This window comes from Macrobrachium rosenbergii, chromosome 6 (assembly GCF_040412425.1).
Source record: "Macrobrachium rosenbergii isolate ZJJX-2024 chromosome 6, ASM4041242v1, whole genome shotgun sequence".
NCBI lineage: Eukaryota > Metazoa > Arthropoda > Malacostraca > Decapoda > Palaemonidae > Macrobrachium > Macrobrachium rosenbergii.
This window is the reverse complement of record NC_089746.1, coordinates 40,826,512-40,851,511: the sequence shown is the minus strand read 5'-3', so window position 1 is coordinate 40,851,511 and position 25,000 is coordinate 40,826,512. Positions and strand designations below refer to the sequence as shown.

The 25,000-nt window shown below is 36.1% G+C and overlaps 1 protein-coding gene across 10 annotated transcripts in view; it reads right to left on the bottom strand.

Moving 5' to 3' along the window:
• The window catches only part of LOC136839462 (thrombospondin type-1 domain-containing protein 4-like), a 795,787-nt gene that overhangs the window by 84,533 nt on the left and 686,254 nt on the right, over positions 1–25,000 (bottom strand). The gene's annotated exons all lie outside the window — the stretch shown is intronic.

The window sequence follows — 25,000 nt, the reverse complement described above, 5'->3', positions numbered from 1 at the left end:
TGGCCCCTACTTGGCCCGGTTTTATGACACATTCCGTGACGAGAGACATGAATTACAGATAGTGTTTTATTCCTTTTCGTCCGAGTGGTGGTAGTGGGCGTTTCGCCTTGAAAACGAAGGATCGTTTTCAGGGTTGAAATGGAGAAGAGCGCTTGGATATTGAGGTCACCTCGGTGGAAAATCCTACAGTGTTAAATATACTATTCTTAAAGTAAATCAATAATAAACTCTTACGAATACAAAGCGTCATGGACTTACTCGGGAAGTAACTGTAATAAAGATTTATCTTCGTTCATTAACACATCATCGACCTTTACTAAAGTGTTGGAGACATTTCGGTCTGTTGACAACATTTCATGCTTAATCTACAACAAAAAAAATTTACGGAAAACTAATGTAAAATGCTTATTAAAGGCTTGAACCTGAGGGACGCATACGATGAACGTCTTTAATAATTAAGATTAACGATAACAAAACCAGAAGACTAATAATAATAAAAAAAAGTGGAATGATGAAAAACAGTAAAGATATGGACATGTCATTAAAGAGGTCAGAAAGAATATAAGAAATAAAGATCTCGGCTAGCACAACCTGGGTACTGTAATACTCAACGTATGGAGACAATCCCGCTATTTGTGTTATAGCATATTAGGCAATGCATTTCGGCATGACTCAACAGATGAAGTATAATGATAAATTGCTGAATTATCTTACCTAATTTACAGTTAGGAGAACAATATACATCCCACATTCTTTCCTGAAAAACTGCACGTACGGTCAAAGAGCATTCCTAAACGCGTCTATAACCACAACAAAAGCATCAATACTGTTACGGATGCCTTTGCACAGTTGTGCAAACAAGACCTTTCAGGAATGTTCGCCCAGAGGAAAAATCTTGAACAAACAGAGGCTCGCTTTGCCTCAATGAAAGGACTGGCTGTTTATTCTGAAGCGCCAATCGCATCACGCCGAATATTTTCCCCGTCACCAACAGACGGACAATAAATACGAATGCACGAATAAACAAAAGTTACAGAATAAACACCAGACCCGTCTTCTAAAACCATAAAGTGTTATCGCGACCCGCCATAACGGCTAGGGTATCAAAGAGGAGAATACGTCATAAATTTTTTCATCACCGTAGGGATAATGGATGCACTGATGCGGTGGCCCAAGAAGACGCTCTGGCCGCTTTGCAGGGCACATCACATCACATCACATCACATCACACCGTCTAAGATGAGACCGAGAGTTTTCAAACTGAAACCTGACACCGTCACGCCACAAACACGTTTCATTGGTCGCATCAAGGACAACTTGAAATTTATGGTGTACTGGGATGCTAAAATTAGATGCTGCGTTTAGAAACAGTTGGCTGAAATTATAGAGTCGTATCTCAAGTATCTTAATATCAAGAGTGATTAATGTTACAGAAGTATCATTAAGAAAGAGGTGGAAAACTTTATGGATAGTATTCAAGAGTTAAAATGGGACATGATCAACTTCCCAGCCATTTGAAAAAAAAAAGTGTCAGAAAATAAAATATTGGGACACACCTCCGTAACAGAACATTCAAATTAGCAGCTGGGCCCTTAGATAAAAGACCTCATTATTCACTCGTTTACCGCTATCAGCATCCTTAAAAGCTCCTAATAATTTCTACCTTTTGGAAAACAAATAGCCAAAGAGTCATTTTCATAATGGAGAACCTCATCCATTTATCACCGGGAACTATGGGTCTCTTAATGAACGATCATCCGAATTTGGCGAGAATTTCTTTGCCCACTTCAAACCGGACAGGTCTGAATTTCCAGCGTTGACAGACTGAGGTTTCAAGCGACAAGGAACATTAAAATCCCTTATGCGGTGAGGGCATAAGTGCTTCCCAGAACCCCTGGAACTCAGAAAAGGAAGATGGACTCCATTTCGGTCGGAGCAATTAATCACACCTGGGTAACGAGAGGATACTGAATCCCATTATGACTTCCGAGCATCGCTCTCTGCGTTTACGAAGGTCATTTATCATCTTCCTTTTTGACAGGTCCAGTTCCTTGACGTTTTCTTCCCTTCGTCCAGGTCAAGCCTTTTTTTTTTTTTTAAGTCTCTCTGGCCAAAAATTAAGTGATTGATGTACCCGAGGTCCTTCATTTAGGCGTGAACTTGCTTTTTAAAGTGCAAACGAAACGGACCAAAAAATCTAAATTTTGTTTGATTGTTAGCTAAAAAATGTCTTCTTGTATTTTATGTGTTTTGTGCTATACTGTCGACATTCCCACGACACCCTGTCATAAAATCCAACCGAACCAAAAAGTACTTAAGTTTGCCGTCCATCAGTGAAAATAGAAACATTACTGTTGACCCGGGGCACCTACAATTATCAGGTTTCTATCTTGCGAAGGCTCGCCAAAGCCTTTCTAAAATAGATGAATATAAATATTCACTTTTTAAAGCAGTGAACTACACCGATTTCACCCGCACCTTAATTTTCAAATATAAACATTTCATTAACAGAGAGACAGTCTGTTGTACTGCAAAAAGAATAAATTGCATTGTAATGAAAATGAATGGCGTGCGTAAATAAAAAAAAAAAAACAAATAAGTAGACAGCAGGTAATGTCCGAGTCTCAAAAAAAAAAAAATTGTGAATGCCTATGGTGTTTAAGGAAATTCCACTAACACAATCCACAAATACTGATCTCAAATAAAACAAGTAAAATATGCAATTCGGCACAATCGAGTTTTATGTACAGCGTATAATGATGCATGAGTCGCGGCCCACGAAACTTTCAGCCATGGCCCGGTGGTGGCCTGTTCTGTAGAGTTTTTAAGATCTGAGGGCGGACAGTAAAAGTACGGACGGACAGACAAATAGCCACCTTAATGGTTTTCTTTTACAAAAAAAATAAATCAAAGAATGATAAGGATGATATTATGCACTAGAAAAGCAAGCAAAAACAAGGGAAAATTAGCGTGAATTAAGAGCAGCGTAAATATCACATCAAAATTTTTCCAAATAATACGGAAATTATGATGTAATATTTACACCGATTAATTTACACTACCTTTATGATGTGATATGGAAGGGGGAAGAAAGTGGGCCATAATAAAACTGCATGCCCCATTTTTATCGTTGCTTTACATCAGTAAAAATCATCCCACTAACACAAGTTCATTTCTTTACTAGATTTCCATTCAATCTCTTTTTCACGCCAGATCTTGTATTTTCCCCCATTAGACGTCAGGAATGTTGTCTAGCATTACGCCAACCTACTCACGTAATGGTTAAATGGTTCACTATTGTTTTAATAAAATAAAAAAGTCAGAATGTAAACAACCCATAGAGAATTCCAATTCACTCTTCGTGCAGGAAAACCTTTTATACTTGACAACCTCTCGGGCAACAAGTTATTATTCTGTCTCCTACTCAAATACACCCACTTATTCTTCTGTATCAACACCTCGCCCGAATGGCTTCCATTATCTTTATGAACTGAGAGAGAGAGAGAGAGAGAGAGAGAGAGAGAGAGAGAGAGAGAGAGAGAGAGAGGAGAGAGCTGTGTTGTACAGAGTAAAGTATAAATAGAACGGCACATCAATAGTCCTCTTAACCTCCCCGAGGTCAAAAGTAATTACTCTAATGGATGTGATCTTTACCTCCTTGTTCTCTGGTGCGTAGTCTTAGTCCATTCTTTTTTTTAACAAAGAAAAAACTCGTCTTCGTCTTTTAAATTTCTTTTCTGACGAGGTGCCATTGCCTGCACATCTCGTTGGTTAATGATTATTTTCTTCTCCTTCTTTGGTTATATTTATAATTATAGTTGTAATAACTTTTACCTCCCATTTCTTATACAAGGCTAGAAGGCTGCAATTTGTTTTGGTTTTAAATTCCCCATACATTACATTACCATGAACTCTGTACTTATTAATGCAACATTTCTGTTCTGGTTAACTTATTACATACATAGAGCTGGCGATAAAATACCAGAGTCAACGCGCCTATTATGCCAATATTATTACATTTTTGTTAAAGGCTGTGAAGACCCAATCTTACCTACTGTGAACACATATACAACGTACCTGCTCTTAATGGTTTTACTTATCTGTCCACATATTTCCACAAGATTTCAATATACCTAATCCCTTCCAATTCCGATAACAAGAATCCTTCATCATACAATATCAATTCCCCTTAAATCCTCTTAACTTCCTCCTCTTCCCCTCTCTCCCCCAACGTCTATTTCAGTGGATTTATTTCCGAGGCTAAATGAGAAAAATGGCTTGTAGGCCTAGACCGTGATAAAGTGGAGGGAAGTGTAATATTGACCACCTTATCGACAGCCTGCGGGTGTCACAATATCTTTTCATAAGAGACTTTTTGAGTGGAAGGAAAATGCTCTCTAGACACAGGCCATCGGAGTCATATTTCCATCTTCAGTTTTCAATATTCCTCTTGAACGTTTATTTTCGAAAATGAAATAAACATTCAAGCAGATAGGCGTTTACATAGATAGGGTAATCGAAGAATTTCTTGGAGAATTCTGAGAACTTTCCACTGCTTTACATCAATCAACAATACAAACTAATATATGACGACCTGGAGTCGAGCAGTTGCAACAAAGGTGACGGAATTAGCAAAGACATATTAACGCGAAGGACAGGCAAACAGAGACTAGGAAGGGAGAAAATAAAGTAACACACAATGATTAAAACGCATAGCGGAATAAACCGATTTACAGACCCTCAAAAACCGATATACAGCACAGTGAAATAACGCGTGCAAGCAATGGCACTCAGAATCTCAAAAAATGATGAACTTCAGAGTGAAATAATGCGTGGAGCCATTGGCATAAACAGAATCCCACAAAAGTGAAATTTTTCTTAGCGAAATGACTCGTGTAAATATCGATATACGTAGAAACTATAAAAAAAACTGATAAAGGAAGCGAAATACCGCGAGGAAATATTAACATAAGCAGAATCTAAAAAACTGATAAAGTTTAGTGAATAACGCCAGGTAATACTGACTTACACAAAATCTCATAAAAACTGATAAAAGCAGAGCGAAATAACACGAGGAAATACTGACACACACATATTCTCATAAACTGATAAAGTTCAGAGTAAAGAAAAAAAAAAGTAAAGAATGCGCCTTAGCTTCTTCGGCGCAATCGAGTTTTCTGTACATCGTATAATCAAGGCCACCGATAATAGATCTATCTTTCGGTGGTCTGTATGAGCCGCGGCCCATGAAACTTCAACCACGGCCCGGTGGTGGTCTGGCCTATATCGTTGCCAGACGCACAATTACGGCTAACTTTAACCCTAAATAAAAAAACTACTGAGGCTAGAGGGCTGTAATTTGGTATTTTGATGATTGGGGGGTGGATGATCAACATACCAATTTGCAGTCCTCTAGCCTCAGTAGTTTTTAAGATCTGAAAGCGGACAGAAAAAAGTGCGGACGGACAGCCAGCCAAAGCAGGCACAATAGTTTCCTTTTCAGAAAACTAAAACGTGGAAATATTGATGCGAGGAAAATCTCAAGAAAAATCGATCAACAGCAGGGTGAAATAACGTGTGGAAATATTGGCATACGCAGAATCTCATAACACTGATGAAATTCAGAGTGAAATATAACTCATGGAAACATTGATTTAGGTATAATAAAAAAAAAAAAACCGATAGACAGCAGAATGAAATAACACGAGGAAATGTTGACAAGTACAGATTAAAATTCACGGTGAGATGACGCGTGGAAATAATGAGCAGATTCTTAAAAAAAATGACAAACATTTCAGTGAAAAAACACGAGGAAATATTAGCACAAGCAGAACCTCATTACACTGATCAAATTCAGCGTGAAATAACTCGCGGAAACAGTGACAAGGAAATACTGATCCAGACAGAATTTTGAAAAAACTGACACAGATAAAATTTAGCCAGAAATAACTCGGGGAAATAGCGACAAGGAAATACTGATACAAGCAGAACTTTGAAAACTGATAAATCCAGATAAAATTCAGCTTGAAGTAACTCGTGGAAATACTGACAAAAGCAGCAGCAGCAGCAGCAGCAGCAGAGGAGAGGAAAAGGGCCCACCCAATCAACAGCGCATCATATCGACGGATGTTTGCGATATCGAGAAGTCTGTGAGGTCCCAAGTCGCTTCTCGCATTCTCTCACCCACCTCACGTCTCGCAATAAAGCAATGCAGCCTCTTTTCCGGCGGGAGTCTGGCTGGGGACTTCGGCGGAACTCGACTTCTGCGAGTAATTTCATGACATGACTGGGGATGATACGTATTTTCTCCGGCATAAACCTAATACGGTGAAGCGACGGCTCTTGGGTCCAGTGGTCTCTTGCGGAACCGAGGAAGTTTATTATTATTATTATTATTATTATTATTATTATTATTATTATTATTATTACTGCTGCATCGTACGAGCTAATTTTTCTCCACTTAACCAACGCATAACCATTATGGTTTTTGTAATACCAAATATGTACCCATAACATCAAAAATAGCAGTAACAAGAAAAAAAAAAAAAAAAAAAAAAGGGATCGCGCTGAAATTTGGACCAGGGTACCGTCATTCTGCACACTTGTATCGAGGCCACTGATGAGACTGACTGGTCGTGGGCTGCACGACAAAGAATCTAGACGTTGAGGGTATGATTTTATTATCAAATTTCTGTTTATTACACACAGGAAAAATATATGGCTTCTCATTATTCTGGAGGATACCAACAAAGGTCACTGTTACACTGTGACATTGTAGTATGTCAACTAAATTAAGGTTGCTGTAATTCTTCCGAACAAAGAGAAAAGTTTAAGCTGTAATGGTACAAGAACCAATGACGATGGAATAATTTCCTTATCCACATAATATGGAAGTGATCGTTGGCAGGAAAAAAAAATACCAATACTGGAAAAAAATACCATTACAAAAGAGATTCCAAAAGAGACGTCCAAAATTACCTGCGAATGATTCGGTGTGTCACTGAGGAGGAAGTAGTAATTGTCTAGGGCGGAAAGGCTGTTACGTGAACAACGAACCTTCTTAATAATGTAACGTACGAACGACTGATATTCCTAACTATGTTATACAGAAGTAGAAACAAAATCGGTTATAGCTACTGTGAAGCAGTGCGGGTTACGGTGATTTTGTTAATATTTTTTCAATTGTCACAAACCGTCTTAAACCTTCACAATCCGCATACTAGAACTGTTTAAAACGGCTTTTAAACAGTTTAAGAAAAAATGACATACAATACATCACTGACAACCCTACTGTAGTTGATCTTCACTGTACCGTATTCAAAGGGGACTACTTCATAATCTTAAAATCTAATATAAACTAAATAATGATATACCATCTTTTGATAGATCACTCAAGTTATTACAAACGGCGTGCCCTGTCTTCAATTTAAACACCCGTATTTACAGTAGTTCCAAAACACTATGTTTATTATAAAAAAAAAAAAAACTGAATACATACATAACCAACATGAAAATGATGATCAAGAAGAATCTTAATAAGTCTGACCTCATATTATGAAGTTCCGCAGTGCCAAAGAACTCCTCAGTGTTCAGTCAATCGTGGAAATCTCAAATATGAATTCAAAATAGTATTCAATAGCGTTCGGCTTGAAAGACATCTTCAGCAGTGTTAACGCCATTTCCATGTTACAGTGAACAAACACCGAAATTGTTGGATCTTGGAATTCGCTTCTATTTTCGACAATTCTTGAGACTAACGTTTCCCGATTCATTCCATTTCACAAGAGCAAATTCAGTTTTTAGACATTTTTATCAGTCTATGGGGGAATATTTTCCTTTTCTTCATTTTATTAGTTTTACACACCAATAAAAGCGATAAGAACGATACTTATCATTACTATCATAATAATATTACAAAGTAAAGGGTAATGTACCGTTCTTAATGCAGCTATTATCGTTAGTCTTTATCAGTTTTTTTTTATACTGTTAAGCATTTCTTAATTAGGACATAGAATTCATTGACTTATACATCCTTTTAAACGGTTATTTATGTACAAGTCAATAAATTCTATGTACTATACAAGTCAATAAATTCTATGTACTAATTAAGAAATGCTTAACAATATAAAAACAATTATGCCAAATTCCTCCAATCTTGCAGCAAATAAAATAAAGCGAAACCCCTAAGCTACTGTCTTCTGTTTCTACAACTCAGGGTCTTTTGACATTTCAAAAGTATACATAAAAATGTCTTTTTCCTACACACATTACACTACAAACTCAATCTTTCCTGCAAACATTAAACGGTAAATTTAAATATTGTTCTTTGAAATTTCTGAGATCTGGTGAGGGAGATTTTAAATAGACTAATAATAATAATAATAATAATAATAATAATAATAATAATAATAATAATAATAATAATAACAGCATTTCTTGTTCGAACTTTAAATAATAATAATAGTAATAATAATAATAATAATAATAATAATAATAAATAATAATAATAAAAACATTTTTAGTTCGAACTTTACTAATCAAAAGAAGTAACATGATGAAGAAAATGTTTACAAAACTAGAAGTTGAGAGGAGGCGTAAAAGAGGCCTCAGATTAAGTTGTAAACCGTCCACTACAATTATCTAAACGTAGCAAGAGAGAGAGAGAGAGAGAGAGAGAGAGAGAGAGAGAGAGAGAGAGAGAGAGAGAGAGAGAGAGAGAGAGAGAGAGATAGCTATACAGAGAACAGCAACACCTTTAGTCTGAAAAAAAAAAAAAGACAACTAAAGAAAAAAAAAAAAAACTACCAATTTGTCCTCGTCATTAAGCATCTTCACCTGGCCCGCGTAGGCGAAATCGAGCGGAAGTCGGCGTCAATTAACGCCATCCATCACCGTCAGAACATTGCTGCTACTGACAACAAAGCACCGACTGTGGTTCTCTTCAGTCAACAAAAGCTGGACCCGACCGGTATAAAAAGGAGTGGGGAAAAAAAAAAGAAAGTGGTAGCACCCCTCTATGTGGACATCCTTTTTTATTTTTTTATTTTTTATTTCTCTTGGGAGACTCATGCCTCATCCATTATTCAGCAACCGCGAGCCCATAAATTATCACCTATTACAAGTCACACCCACAAAGTAGGTAACCCCAAAAGAGAAACGTAGAAAACGAGACGCGTTTTCACTTCGTGTTCAGCATAGAAAATGGCCGACTGACCAGACGAATTTCCTTCCGTCGCTGTCGCTACATATTCACAATTATACGGCTACAGCACTGCCATACTTTATTTCAGCTCGTGACCATTTACAAATACAGAGATGTATAAAAAAAAAAGTGAGTGCAAAGCAGCATGAGGAAAAAAAATGTAACTACACATCATAATAATAATAATAATGATAATAATAATAATAATAATTGGGACGTTGGATTTAACTAACATTTCCAGCACTAGCCTATATCAATCCGGTAATGAAAAGGCTATGGCACAAATGACAATAAAGAGTAAAAGAAGCGGAAGAGGAAAAAAAAAAGAATGCTAATGGCTGCTTCTGTCAATATTTACCTGCCACGTTCATGGATACTCCTCTGGAATATACCTTATATTAGGGGGAATGCGCCCCTTCAAAAGGTGTTTCTCTACATAACAGACGAGAGGTGAAGTTTTCCTTGCCCCTGCGTTTCTCTTCCTTAGACAAACAGCTTTTGCTTAAGTATTATTGACTCAAAAGATCCTCTTTGTTTAGATAGTGTCTACAGCTGTGTACCCAGCAGTTACCAGTTCACTTATTTTCTCAAAGTATTTCTCTCTCTCTCTCTCTCTCTCTCTCTCTCTCTCTCTCTCTCTCTCTCTCTCTCTCTCTCCAGTTTCGTCGCTTTTCTAAGGAACTTTATTTTACTTATATTTTGCTTTTTTTCAAGAACGTTTCCCTGTGTGTGTGCGTGTGTTCTTTGCTCTCTACATTATTAACACTACTACTGTTATTGTCTGGTCGAACAGTATGAATGATTCTTATGATCTACTGAAAATTCAAAGAGAATAAAATGCGTTACCTTCTAAAAATATGTATAGTATTTTACATACAAACGATACATTATTTCTCTACAGAATTTTTGGGCAGACAAAACCCCACCCGAACTCCATTTCTTTTTGTCTCCCATCATTAACCATAGTACAAAAAATAAAATGAAACGAGCAGAAATATACTTTAAAAAGGCTGTTTTCTATTCAAAATTCAAAATAAAGTAACACTAAAAAAGTTTACATTAAGCTTCCTAACCTTGTCCCGTTGACCACGTAGTTAGAGATCGGATCATAGCAAAGTTGGTGACACTTAATCTGTCCAAAGCATTTAATACTTTACCGCCAAAATATTACCTGGAAATGTGATAACGTTTCGGAATAACATTTCCAGTGAATACAGAGGAAAGTAAGGTTTCAAAAATTGAAATTTAAGCGGAAGCAAGACACCAATAAGTGGAAAAATATGTAATGTCAAATTATAAAAAGGCCGCTCTAGAAACTCCATTATTTTTCTTTTAATTTAATGGAGTCGTGAACACCCCTACCTCTCTCTCTCTCTCACACACGCACACACTGCAGTGTAAGATGTGGATAAAATTCTTGAACCAAATCAATGGATGTACATGTTGGATATCGTTAACAAAGGAAGAAAAACACTTAAGAATGGAATGCCAATACACTGTGTTTGTCTTATTCTTTTCCTTCTATGCTGTTTGTTTTATTTTACACAAACGCATCTTGTATTGATCTCCTATACTCTTATAAATACTTAAAACAAAACTGCAATAACTGCACAAACTAAACAATTTTCACTTAATGGGACAGGTGAGGTTTTACTTGGGCTCGTTTACACGCACATGCTCAGGGCATGGGCGCGCACAAACACATGTGTATATATACAGTATATATATATATATATATATATATATATATATATATATATATATATATATATATATATATAGATTGAGACAGACAGATAACACACACATACATATACATATAAATATATATTTATAATATATATACACACATATATATAGTATATATATATATATATATATATATATATATATATAAATATATAATTTGTGGGTACAAAAAACAAAACGAAATCATTTATAAAAAGAGATAGAATTATCCTCGAGTGGTTTAAATTTACCACAAAGAGAATGAATTTTATAGACGAACTAGCATTTAAACACAAGCACTGCACAACCATACGAGAACATTCCCCGCATTCTGTCATTGCCGGAGGAGTACAGGCATCAAAATAAATTTCCGTTTGAGTTTGTGCTTCTGTTGACATTCCCCAAAGTTCCCAGATCGAGAACCATTCACTTGATATCTTGATACCGGTAAGCATTGAGATTAAACAGTTGTTTGCAATCTTGTAATGTCAATTCGACGTTTTTCGTGAAACTGGTTGTATTTACCGGTAATGATGTAAAAAAGGCAATTATTTTTATGACCTTGATAACAGATGTAATGGTAAAAGTAGAGGGTGATACAATACAACAAAATGTGATTATTCTATTATCCTGAATATTAAGAATTTCAGTAACATATATATCCTTAACATTCAGGATAATCACTATTACCAGTAGTGGTAGCAGGAATCAGAGACTTCGCACACTAGTTTACATCAAACATTCAAATACTAATTATCAGTTCACAGAAAAATTATTTTTCACTTTATTATTATAAAATAATGTGTTTTGTTGGCAACTTTATTTCAACATCTGTACGTCTCCATTACAGAAAAACCCAAGATTAATATATCTCCAAACATCAAAGAACCAGAAATACAGTATTCACTTTTTACATGCTACTGTAATCACGGCAATATGTACGCACTCCGAGTCCTGAGAAAAGACATCTAAAGAGGTACAGGGGATGTTTTTTTTTTCATGGACTCCCATAAGCTTTGTTTACATTGATCTAAGACCCTTGTCCCCTTTTTATTGGATTCTATAGCGTCCACTAACGAGGAGGGTTAACCCAGCAGGTGTTGAAATAATCTTGTTTCGTGATCGGGGAATGATGTCGCTTAGTCAGAGTCCGGATTCGTCTAGCGATCTACTAATTACGTCTACGACTTAGGGGCAAACTTTCATTAACCTCTAAAAGCTCTTGGACTCTTTGATTTGCAGGTGGTGAGTCCATAGACTAACACGAGAAACTATACGGTTTTCCCGGGACAGACTAATTGGTGATTTTTTTTTATAAGTAATTTCGAGTTTCACATCTGGTAACCTTGGACACCGAATATTTGTACAAACATAAAATCTTGTTTTTTACATTTGATTATTTTTTTTAAACATACCTACTACAAATTACAATTACTATGGGATTCATTACAAAGAATTACATGCATTTCAATCGAGGAGGAGATTAATCCTCATTTTATAAAAAGCACAACATATTCTGTGTAACAATAAGCGACAAGCAATTTGTTTTGTTACCCGGAGTATATGCGCCATTCAACGCAGAAACCTTCAGAAATTCAGTTTATGACAAATTTCAATATTATATTTAAACATGAACTTTTTAATGACATATTTCCCACCTGTCCCCTACTGGCTGTCGGTCTGTCGGCGTAAGAAACAGATCAGCGCCTGCCCTATGAGCCTACAGAGGCCCAAGAGGACTTTAACTTTTAACTGAAATATATTAGCCATACAACGGTAAACATTCATCTCCATCTACCTTATCGTAACAGCAAAATAATAATGGCTATATTGGCGATGCAATTCTCCAATTAAAAAAATACGATGAGAGAGAGAGAGAGAGAGAGAGAGAGAGAGAGAGAGAGAGAGAGAGAGAGAGAGAGAGAGAGAGAGAGACCTGAGCTGTAGGGGAAGGGAATGAATCATGACACTTTAAAACACTCTCCTCAGAACTTTCACATCTCTGCATTAGTTCACAAGTAAATCTTTAGAATATCAACAACTGCAAAAATTTAATGGGAGCTTCGGTTTAAAAATCAGGCTGTAATTGCTCTGCATTAGATGTATTATAGTGTTTTTAAATTTATACAAAACATAAAAGTATATCTAACGTCATACTTTTTATTCGTCAGGCTTACTGCACGCCTTAATTATCTTTTGAATAACCTTAGCAGTGTAAAATTAATTACCTAAAATATAATAAGAATTATCATTATCATTATTCAGTCACTTAAGTATTTGACACACACACGCATATACGTATACAGTATATATATGTGTATATATATATATACATATATATATACAACATATATATATATACACGGTATATACAGTATATACATGGTATATACATATATATATATATATATATATATATATATATATATATATATATATATATATATATATATATATATATATAAGAGAGAGAGAGAGAGAGAGAGAGAGAGAGAGAGAGAGAGAGAGAGAGAGAGAGAGAGAGTAGATGTTTTTACAATAAACGAAAAAGAAATTTAATACGCAAAATATCCATGCATGATTTAATAATGGACAGTTGTAGTATTTTGAGATTTATATTATTATTATTATTATTATTATTACCAAAGTCATAAATGATAGCTGCATCAGCAGATTTTAATTTTAAATCTTTTTTTTGTTCGATAATGCCCATCACTTCTTCCTGAGACGTGTATTAAAGTGGGTCTCCTTTCTAATTATTATTATTATTATTATTATTATTATTATTATTATTATTATTATTATTATTATTTTTGTTGTTGTTGTTGTTGTTGTTGTTGTTGTTAACTAACAATTATTATCTTTATAAGTACCATTTGAATTAAAAGTATTTCACTAACAGCGAGGGATTTCAGACCTAATCCGCCACGCAATCGACACCTTTCATCATAGGCCTATTGGAATGGGACCCCCGGGCAATCCGACACGTATGCAGGTGGTAGGCCTCCTAAACCGCCTTCATAGGCCTATATAAGCGCATTCATTTTTTAACGCTATTTGCTTTCCATTTTAACGTAAAAGTGACAGATCGAATTACGCTCAATCACCGACAGGATCTTGAAAAGAAAACTCTTCAAGTATTGAATCCGTTTTTGTTACGGTTATTCGAAAGGCCAAACCTCAAAGGAGATATTGGACATACGTCGGAAACGGGGAAAAAAGATAAGGAACAAAAATTATAAATGAATAAAAGACAAGGAAACTCACTCTCTCTCTCTCTATCTTTGTGCGTGTGTGTGTGTGTGTGTTAGATAGGTCATTCTGTTTTTGCGACAGAAAAGAGTAACAATACTGGTTATAAACAACTGTGGAAACGTGGAAAAAGAACTAAACAGCAGATAATAAAAAACGACGGTAGGAAGATCTCTCTCTCTCTCTCTCTCTCTCTCTCTCTCTCTCTCTCTCTCTCTTTCAATGTTAGATAGGTCAGTACGTTTTTTGCGCCTCAAGAGAGTTTGAAAAAATGGATAAAAGTAACGACGGAAACAAGAAAAGGAAAAAGAGCTCAATGATTGATAATAAAAAAAAAAACCGTGGTAGGAAACTTTCTCTCTCTCTCTCTCTCTCTCTCTCTCTCTCTCTCTCTCAAATCCAGCCAATCCATTTTTTGCGTCTCAGAGGCGCCACACTCACCTATAAAAAGGAAAAAAAAAAAAAGTAGACCTTAGTAGCGAGGTTCGGGGGTCCGGTCAGAGTTGCTCATGAATCAAAGTAAAATCTTCGACACGCATGTGATATACAACAGCCGAGCACCGTGATTACCGAGCCAATCACTGCCTAATCCGAGCCTCTAATCACTCACGAATTAACTCGCGTCAATCACTGACCCTCCAAACCTTCTTTCTGAAACCCCACCCACCTTCTTCTCCCTACCATCACGTGAATACCTCCTGAAGGAGGAGCCACACCCTCCTTTAACTAAGACGCTTTTCCACTCGATCGAATTAGGCTGCCTCCGTCTCCTCTACCTCCGGCTTTGTAAATTACAGATTTCGAATTTATGGAGTCTGTGCTTGAGAGAGAGAGAGAGAGAGAGAGAGAGAGAGAGAGAGAGAGAGAGAGAGAGAGAGAGAGAGGGTGGGGGGGTACACACATGAATCATGTGTTCACCTCCAAAGTGTATATCTTCAACGTATTCATTATTTTGGATCCAGAAATAGACCGTTTTATAACATTAAAGATTTTTAATGCATTCTGTGCTTGAGAGAGAGAGAGAGAGAGAGAGAGAGAGAGAGAGAGAGAGAGAGAGAGAGAGAGAGAGAGAGAGAGAGAATTTAAAAAATTTTCTGCTGACTTCCAAAAGATATTCAATATTATGGATCAAGAAGGGATCATATGCTTTCTCTTAAAGGATTACAGACTTTGAGAGAGAGAGAGAGAGAGAGAGAGAGAGAGAGAGAGAGAGAGAGAGAGAGAGAGAACCCAACCCTTACACAAAATAAAAAATCAATCCTACAAAGAAGACACCAGCAACAAAGCTTCGAAGTCTCAGTGGCGTTGCTAACCCTCCCAATAACACGTTCGTTACTGTAATTATGACCAACCTGATTCCCGTACTCCCTCGACCTCGTCCTCGACTTCGACTGCGTCCTCGACGAGGGCTGTTAAGAATCAGTGGTTACAGAGGGAAATGGGGTGGGGTGGGGTTGGCCGGGGTTAGAGGGAGGTGGGGGGATGCGGTTTACGATGAAGATGAGTTAGGGTTACGGGGTAGAGTTCATGCACTGCATGACTGAATTTGCGATCGTAAATCCAGGGATGGGGGATTGAGACGCGAGGGGGAACAGTAAGAAGTAGGGAGACGGGGTGATTGACGAGAGCGTGATTTGAGGCTCTGAAGATGATTAATTGCAGCTTTTTGCTCTTTCTTTTTACAGGGCTGGATAAATCGAGAAAACTTCCTCACAGAACTGGAAACGCCCAAAGGCATTTTACGGTTTCCCACAACGCAAAGCCTTTGGGAATTCGGGTTTGTTAAGAGGTCGCTTCCCCTAGCTGCAAGCAGATGCCAAAGCCCGCGGGGGCACAGTTTCAATAGCTTCAATAGCAAATTCAAAAATTATTCTCACCTATTGACGCAAGCATCCCTACCAGGTGGCTTAATCTTCATGTGCTTTTTATGAATTAACTTTTTGAGGCTTTACTGCCTGGTACATTGACAAATGCAACTCAAAACTACCAATTACAAACCATCACCTCTAGCCTCAAATCAGTCTCACCGATGAAACCGTAATTTAGACACCAAAGCTTCACAAGCCTGAGTGAAAAAAAATGTACAGCAAAGTCAACCTTCTTAATAGTCTCTCTCTCTCTCTCTAAAAAAAAAAAAAAAGAAAGCTAAGCTTAAAGGCAATATATTACTTCTTTCGGATGAACACCAAATTCTTTGGAAGCTTGAATTTCACGTCAATGGCCCCTTTTGGCTTGTTCCATATGAATAGAGTTAATCTTCTGCATAATAATAATAATAGTAATTCCCTACTCAGGTGTTCACCAATACCACTCACTATATATACACGACTAAAGTATTTACAGGTAATTTGGTCATCACTTTGTCACCGTTTAAAGTTTCAAAAGAAAAAACTGCCCATAAGAATAATGCTGACTTCCCCTCTGGAAATTCTTTTCCTTATTAAAATGTACCACATATCTATAAATTTTTGATCTGATATACGTAAGTTTTTCGTTTTGCGAAGTTTCTACAGTATTCTAAAAGATTTAATTTTATCCACATTCTATCTGTATTCAGTCATAAAAACCAACGTGTCTCCAAACATTCTTCCTGTGTGTAAGAGCGATTGTCAACGCAAAGTGAAGGCACCTTAATTCCAGCTTTGGGATGGTGCACACTGTCCCTAGGTACAACCATGACGCCTCGCTTTTCTTTTAAATTGTAATTTTTTCACAGTATGAATAGACTAGATTATAATAAAATTCTTATCAAGCCTTTTCCTGCCATGGGACCTTGAGGATTCCCGACGTGTTGCTGAAAAACTTTTACGAATTCAGCGGTTACGTTCTCACTCCTATTTAGAATTATGGTTTCAAGTTGAAGACTTCACGCACGCACAAACACACACAAAGTGTGTGTGTATATGTATATATATATGTATATATATGTATATATATATATATATATATATATATATATATATATATATATATATATATATATATATATATATATATATATATATATATATATATATATATATATATATATATATATATATATATATATATATACATACACACACACACTTTGTGTGTTGCGCGCGTGCGTAGTTTCTTCAACTTGAAAACATAATCCTAAATGGGAATGAGAATGTGACCGCTAAATTCCATACACACACGTAATGAGAGCACTCCCTCGGGTTATATAAGCCTTTCCTTTTCAGTCAGGGCCAAAATTTGATTCTGCTTGGGAGAATTTACGTTTGTGCCGTGAAATGACGATAACATGGATTTCTTTTTTTCTCAATCAACATAAATATACTAAGTAGATGCTCAGTATATTATGCTTCGATAAATTATCGTTACTATAAAGGCTGGTACTTTTTTATGGTTGATGGCGCAGATGCAAATTCTAACTAAATAGAGGAATTAGACACAAGTAACATTATGACTGAAAAAAAAAATTCCTAAAAGAAGAGAAAAGTTATAACTAAATTGTGAAAAAATATATTTAAGAATAGCAAATGAATAATAAGATAAACAATTCAGTTACCTGCTACAACGGTGGCGAAACAATGAGAACAGAACGAAATTAAAAGAATTAAAAAGCATAATCCAATGTGACAAGCGTGGAATCCAGTCCGAAAATTGGACAAATTACTTTAATAAATGCATAACGATTCACTCACATGACATTATCTTCCGTTCATTTCGGATTCCAATTAATAACTTTTATTTTCCACCGAGTTTGTATGCAGCAGTTTAAATGAACTTACACGGGGTAGATTGTGTCCGTGTTAATAAAACGTATATTTGCATGTTTTTCTTTCTTTTTCTGAAGGTAAAAAAAAAAAAACTTGTTGTTGAAGCACAGGCAACCTAGTTTGTGCTGCGTAATGAATTTCCTTTGTTGACGCTCGAACTTGCAATAAGGTTAACTAGTGTATTTCATCAAAAGCATAACAGAGTACAGCTGGCGTTAGTTTAAAATTCATTAGCCTGGTGAAATCAATTAACAACTTTCATGTACATTTCAGCTTGATTATTATTTGTGCACAAGTATTCTCCAACATATATATTTATCTTTTACATATATCAGTGAACACACACACACACATCCATGTGTAGGCCTATATATATGTGTGTGTGTTTATATATAAATATATATATATATATATATATATATATATATATATATATATATATATGTATATGTATATATATATGTATATATATATATATATATATATATATACATGTATCTGTACATATACATATATATATATATATATATATATATATATATATATATATAATTCAGTCACTTTTATACTAGCTGCATACGTGATTACAATCTCCTCTTAACTTCTCGATTTGTTCACGCTTTGGATCTTAGGCTTTGTAGTGATGAGCATATCTAATGTGTAAAGAAATCGAGAAGTAGCGAGAGTACTGTGTGTATCACATTTACACATACATACACACACACACATATATATATGTGTATATATATATATATATATATATATATATATATATATATATAAAGTTAATTATAGCGACTATCCATTTTGTCCTATCATCGTTTTCATTAACACATCACCTCATTATTTTTCTGCGTAACCGCCCCCACCCAACCCTCCCCTACCCCTCGGTCGCCTGCTTATCAACACGGTCGCAAACGAGTTCATCAATGAGGGAATCCATTGCTATTCTCATTAACATATTGATTAATGATACCTCTCGCCCATGATAAAAAAAAAATAGATTGCGTATCCTAAGCTTTATTATTCATTTGCTTATCTATATAATTTCCTTCCATTGCCCCCTAACGATCCGCATATATCTTGCATCAGGTTTCGTCAACAAACAAGTTTCATTATCATTGGGTTGATAACGACACGACATAAAAATGGTTACATTACTTTGTTCGTATTAACTCAGAGGTTACTTATTTCTGATGATATTATTTAATAATAATTCTTATTACATTTTTTTTATATCAAGCCAGCAACTACGAGAAACCCCAATGGAATAAAGACGATTTCCCCTCCTTATTTTTAAGTTGAATTCCCCCTCCTTTTTTGAAAGATGATTTTCCCCTCCTTTCTTTAAAGTTGATTTTCAGTTCCTCGTTCTCAAGATGATTTTCCGCTCATTTTATCAAAGTTGAAATCCCCCTCCTTTTTTATAGAAGATTTTCCGCTCATTTTTTCAAAGTTGAAATCGCCCCCTCCTTTTTTATTGAAGATTCCGTTCATTTTTTCAAAGCTGAATTCCCCCCACTTTTTTTGATGATTTTCCCCGCCTTTTTTAAAAAATGAGCTTCCGTTTTTTTAAAGATGAATTTCCCGCTCTCTATTTTTTTTTAATTTATAACATCATCATTTCAGTTCCCCTTCTTTTAAAAGACCTCTCTCATTCAGAACTCGATGATCTCTGGAAAATAGAATTTCCTGTTTTTTTACTACTGCAGCTGCATTTCCAGCAAATCACGTTCCGCATCATTCGAAAATTCCGTCGGGCTGGGAGATAAATGGTGCAATCTTTGCCGTCATCTGTTTCTACCTAGATTCCAATTTTGAAAGCTCAAAAAACCCCAAAAAATTTACGGTCTTTCATTATCAATTTCTGCCTGCAGGAGCTCTAACATGAACCGTGAAACACGAAAATTCGTGTTTTCAGGTGAGGGCCATTTCTAGCTAGTGCTACAAATAACAGGCCAAGCATAAAATTACATCTGATACAACGAAACTACAGTAGGCTATTTACAAGCTTCTCGTCATTGTACAATAAAAAAAAAATGCTCTATGAAAGACGGTTCTAATAGAATGTCTAAAAGATTTCATGCATTATTTTTGTTTATCATTATTCTACGAAGTTACAGCCATTTTGACCCAAAAGGAAAATTGTACGACATAATTACGATTGTTTCGAGTGTCCTAGCACATACACTTTACAGATAACCCACACTAATAGCAAAGCTGCGTACTCCACCAATGTAGTGAGCCTGAATGGCTGATGTCATGGAAAAGTAAATTTTACTCTAAACTGACTATTTATTAGCTTTCAGTCAAGTAGTTTAAATGAACGGACAGAAAAAGTGTAGTTTCCTATACTGAGCGTGTTTGAAATCAAATGACCAAAGTCTTCACGAAAATTGTTAACAGAAATGCTCCTCCACATTAACAGAGAGAGAGAGAGAGAGAGAGAGAGAGAGAGAGAGAGAGAGAGAGAGAGAGAGAGAGAGAGATTCTCGAAAATAGGTGAACTTGTAAGATGTTTTTTTGGGCTAACTGCAAATATCCACAGCCGATATGAATCTAACCTATGGGTGATAGCATGATCTTCCACCAATCACAAATAATTCTAAGCTACCGGTTACAAAAATTCATAGTCAGCTTTAAAAAAAAAAAAAATTAAAAATTACGGTCACTGGGACATCCCGTTTTCACTAATATGAATCTGCTGAACATCCCGTTTTCTGTAATAAGAATCCACCGATGGGTTCTTTAGATATTCTCCTAAAAGAACGGCAAATCAAAAAAAGGCAGAAGACTAAAACTCGCGATGAATGTAATTGCATAGGGTGAATGTCGCTTGAAATTTTCGTATCGGCAAGTTTTACCAAATACGGTTCTCGAGTTTAAGATACCGTGAATCCTAGAAGCTTCTCAGCTTTCTTCGAAAGATGATGTTTCAGACTTACAAGTGTAGGATTACCAGCGGCATCCAGCAATAGCAATTAGGTGTCGCAATCGTTTAGGCAATAAAAACAAAGACGCTTTTGGCAATATGCATCGTAGTTATTATTATTGTAATATAGAACTTTTCTAAAAACTTTGGGAAAATGATTCATTTACAAGCCTTGTCACTAGGAGTGGGTGCTGCCCTTCCGGTTTTAAGCAAGTATTGCAGGAATGAGGTTGACAGACACTTCCTGATGGTGTCTGAAATTTCTTGGCTGTCACTGCTGAGTGGACTCTCAGTATTCAGAATAAAACAATTACACAACACTACAGGGATTCACTACAGTGAATTATGTCAAATACTGAGTACTATCCTACCTCATAAAGCTTGAACATGAGGCAGATTACACACGACCCTCGTATAAAACGTAGACTAACTACCTTCTCCTCGCCTCCTCTGCTTTTTTCCTTGTTCAATTTATTCTACTTTTTCTTCTCCCTCCTAATTTTTAAAAATAAATCTGAAGGAAAATCTACCCATTTTGTTTTCCCAGACATGCCATCAGACATCGTAATTTAGTTCTTTGGAGTCATTTCTAATCAAAGATGAGCAGTGATCCCTAAACCCACCTTCCATTACCCCTAAATTCTCTGTTGCTTAAATGAGGGGAAAGTGCGATGGAACACTTGAAGTTCAAATTGACAGCGATATATCACGCAGCTATCGGACAGCATGTGCTCCCAAGTACACCTCGGCTTAAGCAACTTAGATCGAGTCCATCTCTCAACCACCTCTTGGGGCAAGCACAAGGGTCATCGAATTCTGGCATCCACCATGACTGGAATCCTACAGCTTTAATCAGGATTCGCTAATCCCGTCCATAGGCAGATGTAGACGCAAGCTGCTCAGAATAATAGACCATTTCAGAATGAGGGGATTCGTTTATGCATAATTCATCTGACGCTCTAGTTTTCTCCTGTGACAGGAGAGAGAGAGAGAGAGAGAGAGAGAGAGAGAGAGAGAGAGAGAGAGAGAGAGAGAGAGAGAGAGAGAGAATTCTCAGAAAATGGGTACCCCTGTGGTGAGAAATGTTTCCAAAGAATATGCAAACCTTGACATATTCCTTGAAAATCTTTCTCTCTCTCTTCCTCTCTCTCTCTCTTGGCTCCTTTCCTTCTTAGCGCACCGTCATTGCCAATTATGTCCTGCAAAGAAGAGGCAATATTGCAACCGACAGCTCTACCTCGGTGCCGCCGACACACTTCGCTGGTTGCAATATCAACAACTAAAATCTTGTTGCGAGTAAATTATATCGAATTTGGCAGAAAGGGGAGGCGGAGGAGGAAAGAAAGGAAGAAAAAGGGGAGACATGAGAAGGACGGGAAAATCAATTACGGGAGAAAGAAAAAGCAGGTATGGGCCAAAAGGCAGCAAAGGGGATTTGTCCTTGTAAGAGGGTATTATTGGTCTTAGGACAAGACAAGACAGAGACGAGGGTTTGTGTAAATGTACAGTATTTCCTTTTCCTTAATTTTTTTCAAGCGATAAGAGAAAAAAACAAGTGACCTTTTTTCTCCATCTTCTGGAACCTGATGTCGCCTGTCTTAACGTCACCTAGCCCACAAGAATAATAATGACGATAATCAGGGAACATAACAAATCAACAAAACTGAATGGTCAACAAACGACCTACTTGAAGCCTTAAGAGGAAAAAGACAGAAGAGGGACAGAGCATCTGAGGAAACACAAACACACACACAAATGAGGAAGAGGAAATAAAGAGAGAACAGAAGATACAGGAGGATCAAAAAACAAAAGTCGACGGGTAAAACCCGAGAGTAAAGCCGCTAAACAAAGGAGTAAAAGTGGGCATGTCAAGTCTGTTGGATTATCCCTTGCCGCACCGGCCACAGATCCCGGGTTCGATTCCTGAGGACGCTGCAGAGCCTAAGATAAAAATTTGAGGCCAAACCTCTTTCATTCTGTAAAATCCCACTGTGGCCTTGTTGACCATAATATGAAATCCTGTACCTAGTAGTTAGGTGATCGTGGTGGGATCAATCCAGGACCGACGGGAAAGGGGAAAGAAGTAATATATACACATATATATATATATATAATTATATATAATATATATATATATATATATATATATATATATATATATATATATATATATATATATATATATATATATATATATATATATATATATATATATATATATATATATATATATATATATATATGTGTGTGTGTGTGTGTGTGTGTGTGTGTATATATATATATATATATCTCAGTTCTGAACGTGAATAAACCTCAATATATATATATATATATATATATATATATATATATATATATATATATATATATCTGAACACACTGAACACACTCTGAGAGAGCAGGCCAAGTACGAGTTTCCACCACATAAATGTCAGGCCATCTATTGTATTAGAGCAGCACTGGAAAGTAAGTTCCATGCGGTGATCAAGTCAACGTTTTGCAACGTCGTTTTAAATAAAATCTCATTACCAAGTGTTAAACCGAGTTACCAACTAAACCAGACATATTATACTTAAATGTAATCATAAGACTCAGTAAATCAACTGAATATTAAAAAGCATGCTTAATATCTTACGTAAATTGCCGACATCTGTCCTTTTGAATGAAGTGAGCGTTTATTAGATGCAGCGCTAAGGTTCATAAACATCTCGGTAGGCAGGTCAGAATCCAGACGTCCAAATCAGGTTTTTAATTCATTTCATTACTTGATCATCACTTATGTGGATGGTGTAAGACCGGCGTAATCTATATCAGCCAACCAGCTAATCAGGTTTTATATATGAATGTTAGTAAGAAGCAAGCTTCTGGTATTTTATGAGGGCTTAAGTTTTGAATTATAATATCTCTTCAGTCCAATACTTATCTGGATGGCTAAACTTTCATTAAATATAAATGCATATATATATATATATATATATATGTATGTATATTTTACGCAAATGTATATACATACACATACATACATTACATTCATATATATATATTATATATAATATGTATAGATATATATATGTATATATATGTATCTCTCTCTCTCTCTCTCTCTGTCTCTCTCTCTCTCTCTATATATATATATATATATATATATATATATATATATATAGAGAGAGAGAGAGAGAGAAAATACTTTGGGTAAAGTATATAAATAAACATGATTTTGTATATGGCTTGAGAAACTTATGAAATCGTCAAAGGAAATGCAATAGAAGGGACTGGAATGCCAAGAGGACTTTTATAATGACTTCATTAAGAATGAAGAAGTTAGGATACTCATTAATGTGTCAGTACTTACCAGAAATAACGGATAATTGCCTGATTACTTTTACGGAAAGAAGGAACTGAAGAAAAACGAACTTGAAACTAAAACAGAAACTAGTTCTGGTCACCCCCGCCCCCAAATAAAATAACCACAGGAAAAGAAGCAGATCTAATCATTGCATTAAACAATGGAAACTTGAGCGATAAGTAAACGAAGAAAATACGGCAAGCTCATTCATAACTGCTTTTACCGTTAATTTAACGATTTTATCAAAGTCACCGCCTCTCTTGTATAAGCAGACATTTGCATGAGTAATCTTATTAACTAAACAAATATACTTCCCAGGAATAGAGACCCATCTGGATGCATTCGGGCTATTATACTGCGTTTGGAGACTGACAGTAGATTTATTGTATCAAGACAGGCTATTCGTTCAATAAGCTATTCATTTTCCACCGCGCTGGTTTACTTGGGTAAATGGTACTATTGTCCCAGCAGAAAGCAATCGTGTTCTTTAACATGTTGACATATGTTGCGAAAACAATTCCACGTCTAATTCTCCCCTTCGTGTCATCGCAGATGCTGATGGATCACGTGTTCACATCTAATTTCCCCGGACCTTTGATTGTTTATCTTGTCAGCAACGTATCACTTGTTGATCTCTCCTGATGAATGTGTTTTACACGGCTCACTTTTAATGATGAGATTATTAAGCCCCTGGGAAGACTTACAAGATGCATTCGATTTGTTGAGGTCTTTCATACACATTTTGACACGATCAGAGTTTAAGAGTTCGTTGAATTTTTCGCTCTTCTGCATTC